Raw genomic sequence first — 12,153 nt, 5'->3', positions numbered from 1 at the left:
TACAATAACAACATGGAAATCATTTAATCATTATCTTATAGCATATCATATCGTAGGCTTTAGAATCTTTTAGGCTTAAGCTCATCATCATCATCGTACACATAATGGATCTCTTATATCATATAACTATTCACAATCATAGACTCTTAGTTTTCTTGAAGATAGGAGATTCATGAAGAAGGAGGAAAGTCATGCCATAAGATTCATGCCTTAGAAAGGAAGGACTAGCCTCGCATACCTTTGTCGTTTGTTGTTCTATCACTTGCTCGTTCTTCTTCGATACTCGCGTTTCTTCCTTCAAGAGAATTCGTATCGACATTAGCTAAACAATTATAAAGACGTGCTTACTAAAGCTAGAGAAAATTGGGCAGCATTTCCTTTGTTTATGCGACTTCCTCCATATTCCATATCAACTCCCAAACATTCATAACAACAATCCTCATTCATTTACATTATTCGCATTTCACAATTTCCCTTCAATTCTCCCAAAATCATGATCATAGTTCACTATCATGTTTCTTCACATATAATACTCATTCCATGTTCTACATACCATTCATAATCTACTTATACTCATAACATATCCATTTTCATGATTCATTCCAACTACTACTCAACAATGACACTATTCCCACATTTATGACCCATTTGCTATATTCTACTACAATCCAAGTGTTTCAACTTTTCAATACTTCAAACATCATGAAAATACCATGAAACTTACCTTAGATGATGTAGGAACAAGCCTTGAATAGCAATACTCTTCTTGCACCAAAAACCCTAACTCACTTCCTTTTAAATTTCTTGGCTTGGATGAACTTTGATGAATTTCATACACTTGATTCACTTAAATTCTTGTTATTGATCTTTGTTCTCCTTTGTATTCTTGTGGATGAAGTATATGGAACCTTCTAGAAGTCTTGAGAAAGATGAAGGAATGTGGGAAATGAAATAAATGAAGTGGGAACACATTTATATAACTAGAACTTATTCAGCTCATCGGGACTTCCACAGACACTTATACGGTCCGTGGAACCTTTCACTGCCCGTACAAGTGGTCGTGGTTCACCAATCGGCAGACATCATCTCTCGTCGGGGTGTTATACGGCCCCTTATACGGACCGTATAATGTTATACGAACCGTATAAGTCGGTCGTATAACTGCTTCTCCCGTAAAATGTTCTCCGTCGTTCGTCTAATCTCCGATCCGTATGGAACCTTCTTAAAACTTGTTCAACACTTCCACATAAATCTAAGGGACGTTATAACTCTTTCCCAAAGCAACATTAGAACGTCATTAACTCGATACTCGTAATTCTTGCCCGACACACAACTTTTGACTCGCTTTCCTTAGCAACTTTCCCCTCTTACCTCGAATGTCTTTGGAAATCTTAATTAGGACCATTAAAGGCTATTTCTTACTTATCAAAACATCGTACTCGTCACGCCCTTCATTAGTCTATTCACTGTATGCTAACGGGAAATTTCCAAGGTGTAACACTCAATCACAAAATCCAACAATCACCCAAGACCTCCCAGATACAAATCACACATGTAACCATACATAAAAACACGTTACGCACTCACTCACGGTCTCGAAATTTCCAACGGAGGTCTATTGACTGGGTCAATAGCCAATGGCCAAAACCAATTTTCCAACCAATAACCCAAAACGCTCACAAGTATCTCGAGAACTGTACCGAACATACCACCAAGCCACAATCGACCATTCGGACCTCAAGGAATCGACAGATTTTTAAAAAAGGTTCGTTTTCCAAAAGTCAACTATTGGTCAAACGTTTTTCACTTTAAGGCTCTATCTCACAAAAGTCATCATAAATCTTGCCCGATCATCTCGAGAACTATACCACCCATCCCTGAGGGTAAAAAACGTACTAACAAGGCTCGAGGAAGGGTCAACAAGGGTAAATGGGTAAAAAATGCTATAACGACCAAACGAGTCATTACATCATATACCAATTAAATAATCGTTCATTCTCAAATGAAGAAAGCAAGTATGAAAGATGACAGTAACCAAGAAATCTTCATCATAACAACACGGAAGCCTCCATGGCACAAAGTATGCCAAAATCACTACCCGCTCCCCTTATTAGTCAAAACTTCCTCTAACTTAGTTAGAAGACCCAATTTCCATATTCCTACGCTCGCAATGCTGTCACAACCAATTTTAAAAGAGCCTCTTTTACCAGAATTCTCTGATTCGACATAACCATACCTCTGAAAGCGATCAATAGGACCCACAAACATTCTTCAAAATAGCAACCTTTAGACATAAACACAATCATAGCCCATCCTAAATCGATAAAATACCCTGATTTCTCTAACCTTCCTTTCACACTTTCTAAGGCCGTTTTTCTCACCATGATTTCTTAGAAACACAAGCCCGAAACCATGATTTACCCTACCGTAAAGAATTCTTGCTCTATCAGAGCAACTTTAAGCAATTCCATCAAACTGATCTTAATCATAGCGGACTTTGCTAGTCCCAAGTCTTTTTAGACCTTTAAATCACAATACAGGAAGCATATCACTGAGTACCTCACCGGGCCAAGTCCGTAGGAAACCGTCTCATCACTTTAAAGACCTCTCGCAACCATGGTACCTCCTCGAATCATTACTAAGTACCGATGTAAACCATTATACCTGTCCGAATAGCTACTCTCAGTAAAATATCATCAAGTCCATTCGTATACCTTGACAAAGCTCAGTACACCTGTCATACCTCAAATCTGAACTGAAACTCATCGAACCCGTGAAGGTGATTTACTAGGAATCCATAAGTCTTTTTGGAAATATAACCATAGTCCATCAAGCTTACTTCGAACAATTCTGACCCTGAATGAATGCACAATTCTTGAATACCACCAATACTCACTTGAACTGACTCCAACTGTCCCAAACCAAATCACAGTCCTACCACACATCTGTGGCGGCCAGTTCTAACATTTCCCTCATGCAAAATTGACCATGTCTATCACTGTCAACTCTGAAAGTTGAGTCCTATCCAAGTTGTCAACTTAGTGCCGAAGAACTATATCTTATGTTTGCAATCTTTAACTCTAGGCAAAATATTAGGCCTTCTCTCAATTCGAAGTAGATATTTATTTTTGTTCTTTTAAACTCACCACATTTTCTCTCATTTTCTATACATAACTATTCTATCAACTCTTTGCTACAATTGATTTGGTCATTTGTTAAATTAATTATTGTACAATTAATGTTTTCTCCATTCTTTAATTACTTTTCAAATAAAACAAATGGTATTTTTTACAAGTCAAATTAACTTCATCCCTTTTCTTAAAGATTATTTTATCAATTACCCATTGATATGCATTTTTACAAACTGTTTTATACATTATTTACTCTATATACACCAATATACATTTTATATACACTCTATTATTCCTTTATTTTATATTTATTAAATATTTATAATGTCATTTTACTTATGTTATCGATACTAACATGATAGGCCAAATATTCTAAAACAACTTTACTATTTGCGCTAACATATTCTTATTTATTACTTTTATTTATACTAACACTATCTTGGTAATTATATTAACCTTATTGTACTAATTATAGTAACATTACTTTTATCATACTCTAGCATTATTTTTATACTGACGTTATTCATACTAACATCATCTCTTTTCTTTATTTTACACTTGACACTATTCTATTTAGCATTATTTTCTTATCATTTTATACTGACATTTAATTACATATACTTTCATATACATATACCGATACCTGTATTCCATTACTACATAAATAATCTTTTTAAAATCATTCTTTTATTCTTGCACATAATACCTTCCCCAAGGAATCATCAGAACCCTTACCCTTTCTCTGGTTTACAAAAATAAGGTTTCGTAATACCTTTTTAAAATGGTTTCCTAATTCCGTAAAAATTAGGTGGCGATTCTGTTTTCACACAAATAGCCAAGTTATGGACATTCATATCGGAAGGTCAAAAATGGATCGTAACAGATGCCGACTCCGCTGGGGATTTCATCTAGGTTCTAACCAAAAGGATTTTATTAACATTTTGTGGCTAACCCTTACTTGCTTTATTTGTTACATTATGCTTTATATGTTTATTTTATATGTACGCTGTCATTTTATTCATCGCATATTTTCGGCAAATGGCATCATCACTTTTCACACATGCACAAAGCAGTTATGTGATTTCGCAACCGTCTTCCACTATAAAACCTTTTTCGGAATATCCTGACAAGTAATTGGTTCGCGAGTCATCCAATAGTCGTTACTGTTCCATCATGAGTTGTTCGCTCCGGTCCCAGTCATTTAAAAAACCAATTCTAGTCAACCTAGGGTAGAGGAAGCCAAAACCTATTGTTAGGTGCATTGACCTAAGTTGGCTTAATACCGTAGGTGTATTCAGTCCATTAGTAAACCACCTTATGTTTAAAACGGTCCACGACTTAAAGACATTCATCCAACTACTTGATAAATTTGAAGGATATATGTGCCAAGTTTTAGAAATCGTACGCTCTTGGGGTTGAGGATTTTTTTTTAACTGTTTCTCTATTTTGTAGGTATTGTGAGTCGAAAGAAGGGGATTCTTCATCCGAAAGGAGCTCAGAATCGTCGATATGTCAAGAGCAAAGGATCTTCCACAGTGTATTAGTTTAAAAATTTTCATGTGCGGGAATGATATTTGTATCCCTTTCCTATATTGTGTATCGCCCATTCATCTTAATACAGTTTGTATAAAATTTATTTTTGGGGGCAAACGAAACGTCTTATAACAGCATATACATCCTTCAAACTCTTAGGCCCACCTTTGGCATAAAAGGTCACGGTGTATCTGGACGCACTATTGCTTGATTATTTTACAAATTGAGTCATTTTGTATCTTCTAAATGACTTTATTTGTTGTGTCCTTATTTATTATTTTCACATACTAACGTGTTTTTCCTTTTCTTATTTTTCCTTGATTAAACAATTTTTTTTTAAAAAAAAATACAAAAAATGATTAACTCGTGAGGGCCATGGACACTTTTTTCACAAGGCACAAGTCAATCCTTCTCATTTTACAGGAGGGACAACGTCATTCCCGAAACTCACTGGAGAACAACATCGATCTCCGATCAAGAAATAGACAGTTCTTTTGCCACACGGCCTAACTCTGATTCCTCTCATTTACATTTTTTAGAATGACTCTGACATTTTCTTCTTTGAACTTTCCAGGATGAATCATTTCTAAATGTCATTGCTCGGGCCCTACGAAGCGTCAACCACCAGTCCGAACGGACCAATTAGGGGAGTCTTTGACCACAGTGTCACACTCCTGTATTTTTTGATTCATCATTACTTTTCTGCTTTCACCCATTTTATTATTATTATTATTATTATTATTATTATTTTTTATTTTTTTTTGCAGGAAGACTATCCCTGCAAACAGTCAGGGACGGTCACAATAATACGCCTCTCTGGAGACAATCTGGAAAAAAATATAACAACAAGTGGTTCCCAAAATAATCGAGAGACATTCCTTTGATTTAAAAGACATCTTGCACTAGGTTCAATGGGGCATCACTCCGAGTTTGTTTATACTTTTTTATTTTGTACACTTAATCGATATTCGTGATTTTCTTTACATAGTCCTTTGAGAGATAAATTACTTTAGATCATACATTTTATAACATATCCTCACATTTAATACATATACTTTCATATACATATACCGATATTTGTATTCTGTTACTACATAAATAATCTTTATAAAATCATTCTTTTATTCTTGCACATAAGTTGTTCTTTGGGCCACAAAAATGTTAAAACCCGCTGGTAACCGCATTTTCGGATTTGTTGGGGTGCTTAATACCTTCCTCAATAAATTATCAGAACCCTTACCCTTTCTCTAGTTTTCAAAAATAAGGTTTCTTAATACCTTTTTAAAATGATTTCCTAATATCATAAAAATTAGGTGGCGACTATGTTTTCACACAAATAGCTAAGTTATGGACGTTCTTACATGAAGGTCAAAAACAAATCATAACATGCCATGCATGATATCAATTACACTTGTCATAAAGTACCCTTCACAATTTCAAGCCATTTTTATGATCCTTCCATTTCCGATGATAAGTGAGATATAAAGAGAGAGATGAATACAAATACAAGTCACAAACATAGCAAATATGGAAAACCCACATAACACCATATGGAACCAACCTAATTGGATTTCACCTCCACACCACTAGCAATTCCGCACACAGCCCAGAGATGGCTACTATATCAAGTATGTCCAAAGAATCACGGATGTTTCCTTATCACTTATCATCATCAGCACTAATCACAGGTAATATCAATGTATCATGAAAATGAGGATGAATGCAATGCAAAATAACAATATCAAGTGAATCATATCAATCCCTACTGTACACATGGACACATATCACAATATCAATATCAAGTCAAGTCCTTTCCTCTATCCATGAAAATGTCAAGATAAGTGAGAGACAACCATATCATAATCATAATATGGCAACTAAGTACAAGTCCAATATCACACGTATGGCAACAAGCCAATAAATCACAATGAGGTAACGAGCCCACAAATCAGTCAACAATACCAACCTAAGAATATCCATCCGAACTTCATACTCGAAGGCGTAACATGCTTTCTCCGACAATAACTAACATGCTTTCTCCGACAATAACTAACTCTACATATGCTTCGCTAACCGAAGGCTAACCGAAGTCTAACCAGAAGGTAAGCCGTAACCTACCTCGCTGCCGAGCTGGAGCCATGAACAATCAAATCTGAGCCTTGACCTTTCAAAGAGCCTCCAAGTACGCAAAGTCTAGCCATTATTGAATTTTAAGTAAGAAATGAGAAACAAAAATACCCATATTGTTATACATTTGTTTGAATCAAATTTGTAATGACTTGTTTGGTCGTTATAGCATTTTGGACCCTTCTACCCCCGTTGACCCTTCTCCGAGCCCTATGAGTATGATTTAGACCCATGGGGATGGGGGGTATGATTCCTGAGATGATCGGGTGTGGTTTATGATGACTTGAGTGATATAGAGTTAAAAGTGAAAAGCGATTGACAATTAGTTGACTTTTGGGTAAACAGACCTTTTTCGAGAATTCATCGATTCCAAGAGGTCCGGATGATTTATTGTGAATTGGTAGGATGTTCAGTTCGGTTTTCAAGGCACTTGGGAGCGTTTTGGATTATTAGTTTGAAAGTTGGTCTTTGGCCATTGGGTGTTGACCCGGTCAAATAGACTTTCGTTGGAAATTTTGAGACCACGAGTGAGTCTGTAGCGTGTTTTTCTGTGTGTATACATGTTTGGTTTGTATCTGTGAGGTCTCAGGTGATTGTTGGATTTCGGAGTTGAACTTGTGAAAAACTAGATTTTTCTAGTGTCTAGTGTCCGCTGTACCAGCAAAAGCCCGCCATAGCGGAACCACTATAGAAGGGTTTTAGCCGCTATAGAGAGTAAGATATGTTTAGATTGGGGCGCTACAGCGGACGAATATCTACTGTAGAGCCTGCGCTGCAGCGAGCCTGGTCTTGCTAGGGCGAGCCCGCTGTAGTGGACTCGTGACCACAACAGCGTGATTACGGGATATCAGAATCATTAAAGGGTAGGATAAAACCCTTAAACCCCTATCATTTCATTCCTCACTTTCTAAGAAAATTTAGGGCAAATTGAAAAGGTCTTGGCTAATTCTTTATTGTGGTAAGTTCCCTAGCCTAGTATTCTTTGATTTAAGCTTCCTAAGCTTGAATCCATGCTAGAAATCCATCAGAGTTAAAGAGAGAAAATGGGTTTTGATGATAACTTCTTGAAATGAGTTCCAATCTTTCTAAATGGAAATTGTTAATGGGTTTGACTAATCTAATCATAGAATCTGATGATTTCATAGCTGATAGGCTTGAAACTTCCATTTGTGTTGATTAATTTGAAGATTGAAAAATTAGGGTTCATACCCAAATTGGGGGATTTCACTTGAATCTCGAAATTAGCCTATTCTTGAGTTATTTTAGCAATTGTTTAGTAGGATTGAGCTCCTAAAACATGGAATTGCATATTTCACTTTCGAAATGACCGTTCTACCTTTGTGGGCCCGTTTTCCCTATTCTCCATAGTTGAATTTGACCCAAACGATAAGTATAGCAACTTGGGTGTTGTTCTTTATGATTTCTAATATAGAATTCGAATATGATTAGACTTTGAGTATTTGGAGGCGCAATGATAGGGCAAGGCAAATGTTTGATTGTTCGTGGATCTTACTCAGCTACCAGGTAGGTTATGGTTTACCTTATGGTTAGATTTCGGTTAGCGAGGCATATGTAGAGTTAGTGATTGTTAGAGAAATCATGTTACGACTTTGGGTATGAAGTTGGGATGGATTACTTAGGTTTGTACTGTTGTTTGATTGTGGCTTATTGCCTTGTTGTGATCTATTGGCTTGTTGCCCCGTTTGTGATACTAGACTTGATATTGATAGTTTCTCGTGATATGTGCCCATCTGTAGCACCGTTGATATTGATAGATTCTTGTGATAGGTGTCCATGTGTGGCTTAATTTGGCATTGATATACTCTTGTCATTATTGATATCATGCATGGATTCATACTTGTACGTTGAGATCGGTTTGCACGCCGCAACACATATATTGGATTTGGTTACACGTTTCGCAACCTATATTGGATCGGGTTGTACGTTTCGCAATAGATATATGATCGAGCTGTGCGCCACACCAGGTATATGGACTTCGCCGGTCCCCCATGGGTCATGACTAGCAGGCTTGGAGGTATTCCACCTGGAGCGTGTATATATCATTGTATTACATTGCATTCTTATTTACAGATTCGTACTGTTGGATTTGGACTTGGTAGTTGTATTTGTGGTGATATTCGGACTTGGTGGTCTATATTTGTGAAGGCATTTGGACTGGGTTTTCAGTAAATATGGTGACATTTGGACTTGATATTTAGTGATTGTGATTCCGTTCTTGGCTATTGTTTATTATACTTGTTGTGAGTATGTCTAACTTTCAGTCTTTTACTTATATATATGTTAGCTAACTGTTGTCTGCCTATGATGCCTACTCAGTACGTGTCGTTGTACTGATTCTACTTTGCTGCATTCTTTTATGAGTGTAGAGTACGTGGCTGGATCGACTTCTTCCCCTCGAGACAGACTTCCAAGGCATTGCTGACGAGCATCTAGGGTAAGTACATGGCCAGATCCGTAGCCCGGATGACTCCTCATAATTTACTTATCTTATTCGCTACTTCTGAGATAGTATTTCATTTTGAGACTATGTATTCTGACTTTTCATTTTGTAGTGGCTCTTGTACGGCCTAGACCAGATTTTGGAATTGATGTAATATTTTCACACTTATTTATCTATTTCATACTTGTTAGATATTTATGTTGGTCGGGTTATTTTATTGTTGTTTAATGTTGATTAAGGGATGGGCTCGCCTACTAGGTAGGAAAAGGATAGGTGCCCGCACGTTCCCTGATTTGGGATATGACAAATTGGTATCAGAACCCTAGGTTACCTGGTCTATAAGTACAAGAGAGTTTCTAGTAGAGTCTTGCAGATCGGTATGATGAGCTTCGTACTTATCTGCGAGAGGCTATAGGACATTTAGGAGACTTCACATTCTTTTGTACTACTTTATTCAAATTGGTATCTGAAAATTTTAAATTGGTATCTGATTCATTTCTATTCTCTCACCAATGGTGAGGACACGTTCCGCCATTGCGAGGGATGAGGTGCCCAAGCCAGCTACTGAGGTAGGCACTAGGGGCGGGGGATAATATTCCAGGCTCTATCAGTCAGCCTCCAACCGTCCCGTTCAGTCTGCATTGCAGGCATCTGCTGGTGGTTCTTCTAGACTCAGTGGTTATGGGGCTGGACAGTCTTATGATGGATCTTACTCCCGACTAGCTGAGCGAGGTGGTCCCTCTAGTTCATCAGCTTCTGTGTATTCGCCTCCAGCTCCCAGGTCTTGTTATGTATGTGGCGATCCTGATCACCTGATGAGAGATTGCACCAGACCTAGACAGAATGGGTCCCAGCAGGGTTCCCGATTTCAGACGCCGATGACTCCAGCACCATCTAGTAGACGGGGTGGTTCTTCAGTAAGAGGTAGCGCTCATTCAGGCTGCAATGGTTGTCATTCGTCTATGGGTGGACACCAGTCAGATAGGGGTGGTTCCCAAGCCTCCCGAGGAGGAACGCAGTCTGGCCAGAGTGGCCGTGGTGGAGCATATTGCTATGTTTTTCTTGGTAGGCCCGAGGCCGAGGCTTCTGATTCTATGATCTCAGGTACTATTTATGTTCATCATCGACCGACTTTAGTCTTGTTTGATCCCGGGTCAACTTTCTCTTATGTGTCTACCCATCATCTATTGGTTGGGATTTGACTAGTGATCGTCTTGATATGCCTATTCATGTATCTACTCCGGTTGGAGATTCCATTTTGGTTGATCGAGTTTATCGGTCTTGTTTGGTTACTTTTATGGGATACGACACGTGGGTAGACTTGATGATTTTGGATATGTTAGATTTTCATATTATCTTGGGTATGACTTGGTTGTCACCATATCACGCGATCTTGGACTGTCATGCCAAAACAGTTACTTCAACTATGCCTGGGATTCCTAGACTTGGGTGGAGGCGTACTCCGAGTCTCGCTCTGAAGAAGATCATCTCTTATCTCTGCGCGAAGAAGTTAGTCGACAGGGGGTGTTTGGCCTATTTGGCCCGTGTTTGTGATACTAGAGTTGCTTCTCCGCCCTTGAGTCCTTACCTATTGTGAGTGAGTTCGCGAAGGTCTTTTCTTCTAATTTACCTGGTATGCCACCCGACTGTGACATTGATTTCTATTTGACTTGGAGCCGGGAACGCGCCCTATTTCTAATCCTCCTTCTAGGATGGCACCTGCTGAGTTAAAAGAGCAGTTGCAGGATCTTCTAAGCAAGGGGTTCATTAGACCGAGCATCTCTCCTTTGGGCACTCCCGTTTTGTTTGTGAAGAAGAAAGACGGTACGATGAGGATGTGTATAGATTACTGTTAGTTGAACAAGGTCACCATTCGTAATAAGTGTCCGATTCCTCGTATTGATAACTTGTTCGACCAGCTTCACGGTGCTTCTGTATTTTTGAAGATTTATTTGAGGTCAGCTACCATCAGTTGAAGATTCGGGCCGAGGATATCTCGAAGACGGCCTTCAGGACTCATTATGATCATTATGAGTTTCTTGTGATGTCATTCTGCTAATGAATGCCCCAGCAGCTTTCATGAACTTGATGAATGGCTTTTTCGAGCCATATTTGGACTCATTTGTCATTGTGTTTATTGATGATATTTTGGTTTATTCCAAGAGTAGAGAGAATCATGAGCGTCATTTGAGGATTGTCCTTAATTTGTTGAGAGAGAAAGAGCTTTATGCCAAGTTCTTGAAGTGCAAGTTCTGTCTTGATTCTATGGCATTCTTGGGCCACGTCTTGTCAAAGGACGAGATCATGGTTGATCCCAAAAAGATCGAGGCTGTTAGTGATTGGGCCAGGCCCACTACTGTGATCGAGATTCGTAGCTTCGTGGGTTTAGCTACTTACTACCATCGATTCGTGAAGGGTTTTGCTTCTATTACTTTCTACTTAACTAGATTGACTCGAAAGGAGGTTCCCTTTCAGTGGTCCGATACTTGTGAAGAGATCTTTTAAAAGTTCAAGACTCTATTGACCACCGCTCTGATATTGGCATTACCCTTGGAGGGTACGGATTTCTCAATTTATTGTGATGCGTCCCGTATTGGTTTGGGCGTTATGTTGATGCAGGAGGGCAAGGTCATTGCCTATGCTTCCCGTCAGTTGAAGTTACATCAGAAGAACTACCCTACTCACGATTTGGAGTTAGCAGCGGTAGTCTTCGCTTTGAAGATTTAGAGGCATTATCTATATGGGGTCCACTGTGAGGTGTTTGCCGATAACCGCAGCCTTCAGCACGTGTTCAATCAGAGGGATCTCAACTCTAGGCAGCGTAGGTGGATGGAGCTTCTGAAGGATTATGATATCACTATACTTTACCATCCGGGTAAAGCTAATGTGGTAGCCAATGCC

This window comes from Lycium ferocissimum, chromosome 12, assembly GCF_029784015.1.
Source record: "Lycium ferocissimum isolate CSIRO_LF1 chromosome 12, AGI_CSIRO_Lferr_CH_V1, whole genome shotgun sequence".
NCBI lineage: Eukaryota > Viridiplantae > Streptophyta > Magnoliopsida > Solanales > Solanaceae > Lycium > Lycium ferocissimum.
The sequence above is the reverse complement of the archived record's forward strand: the minus strand, read 5'-3'. Positions refer to the sequence as shown.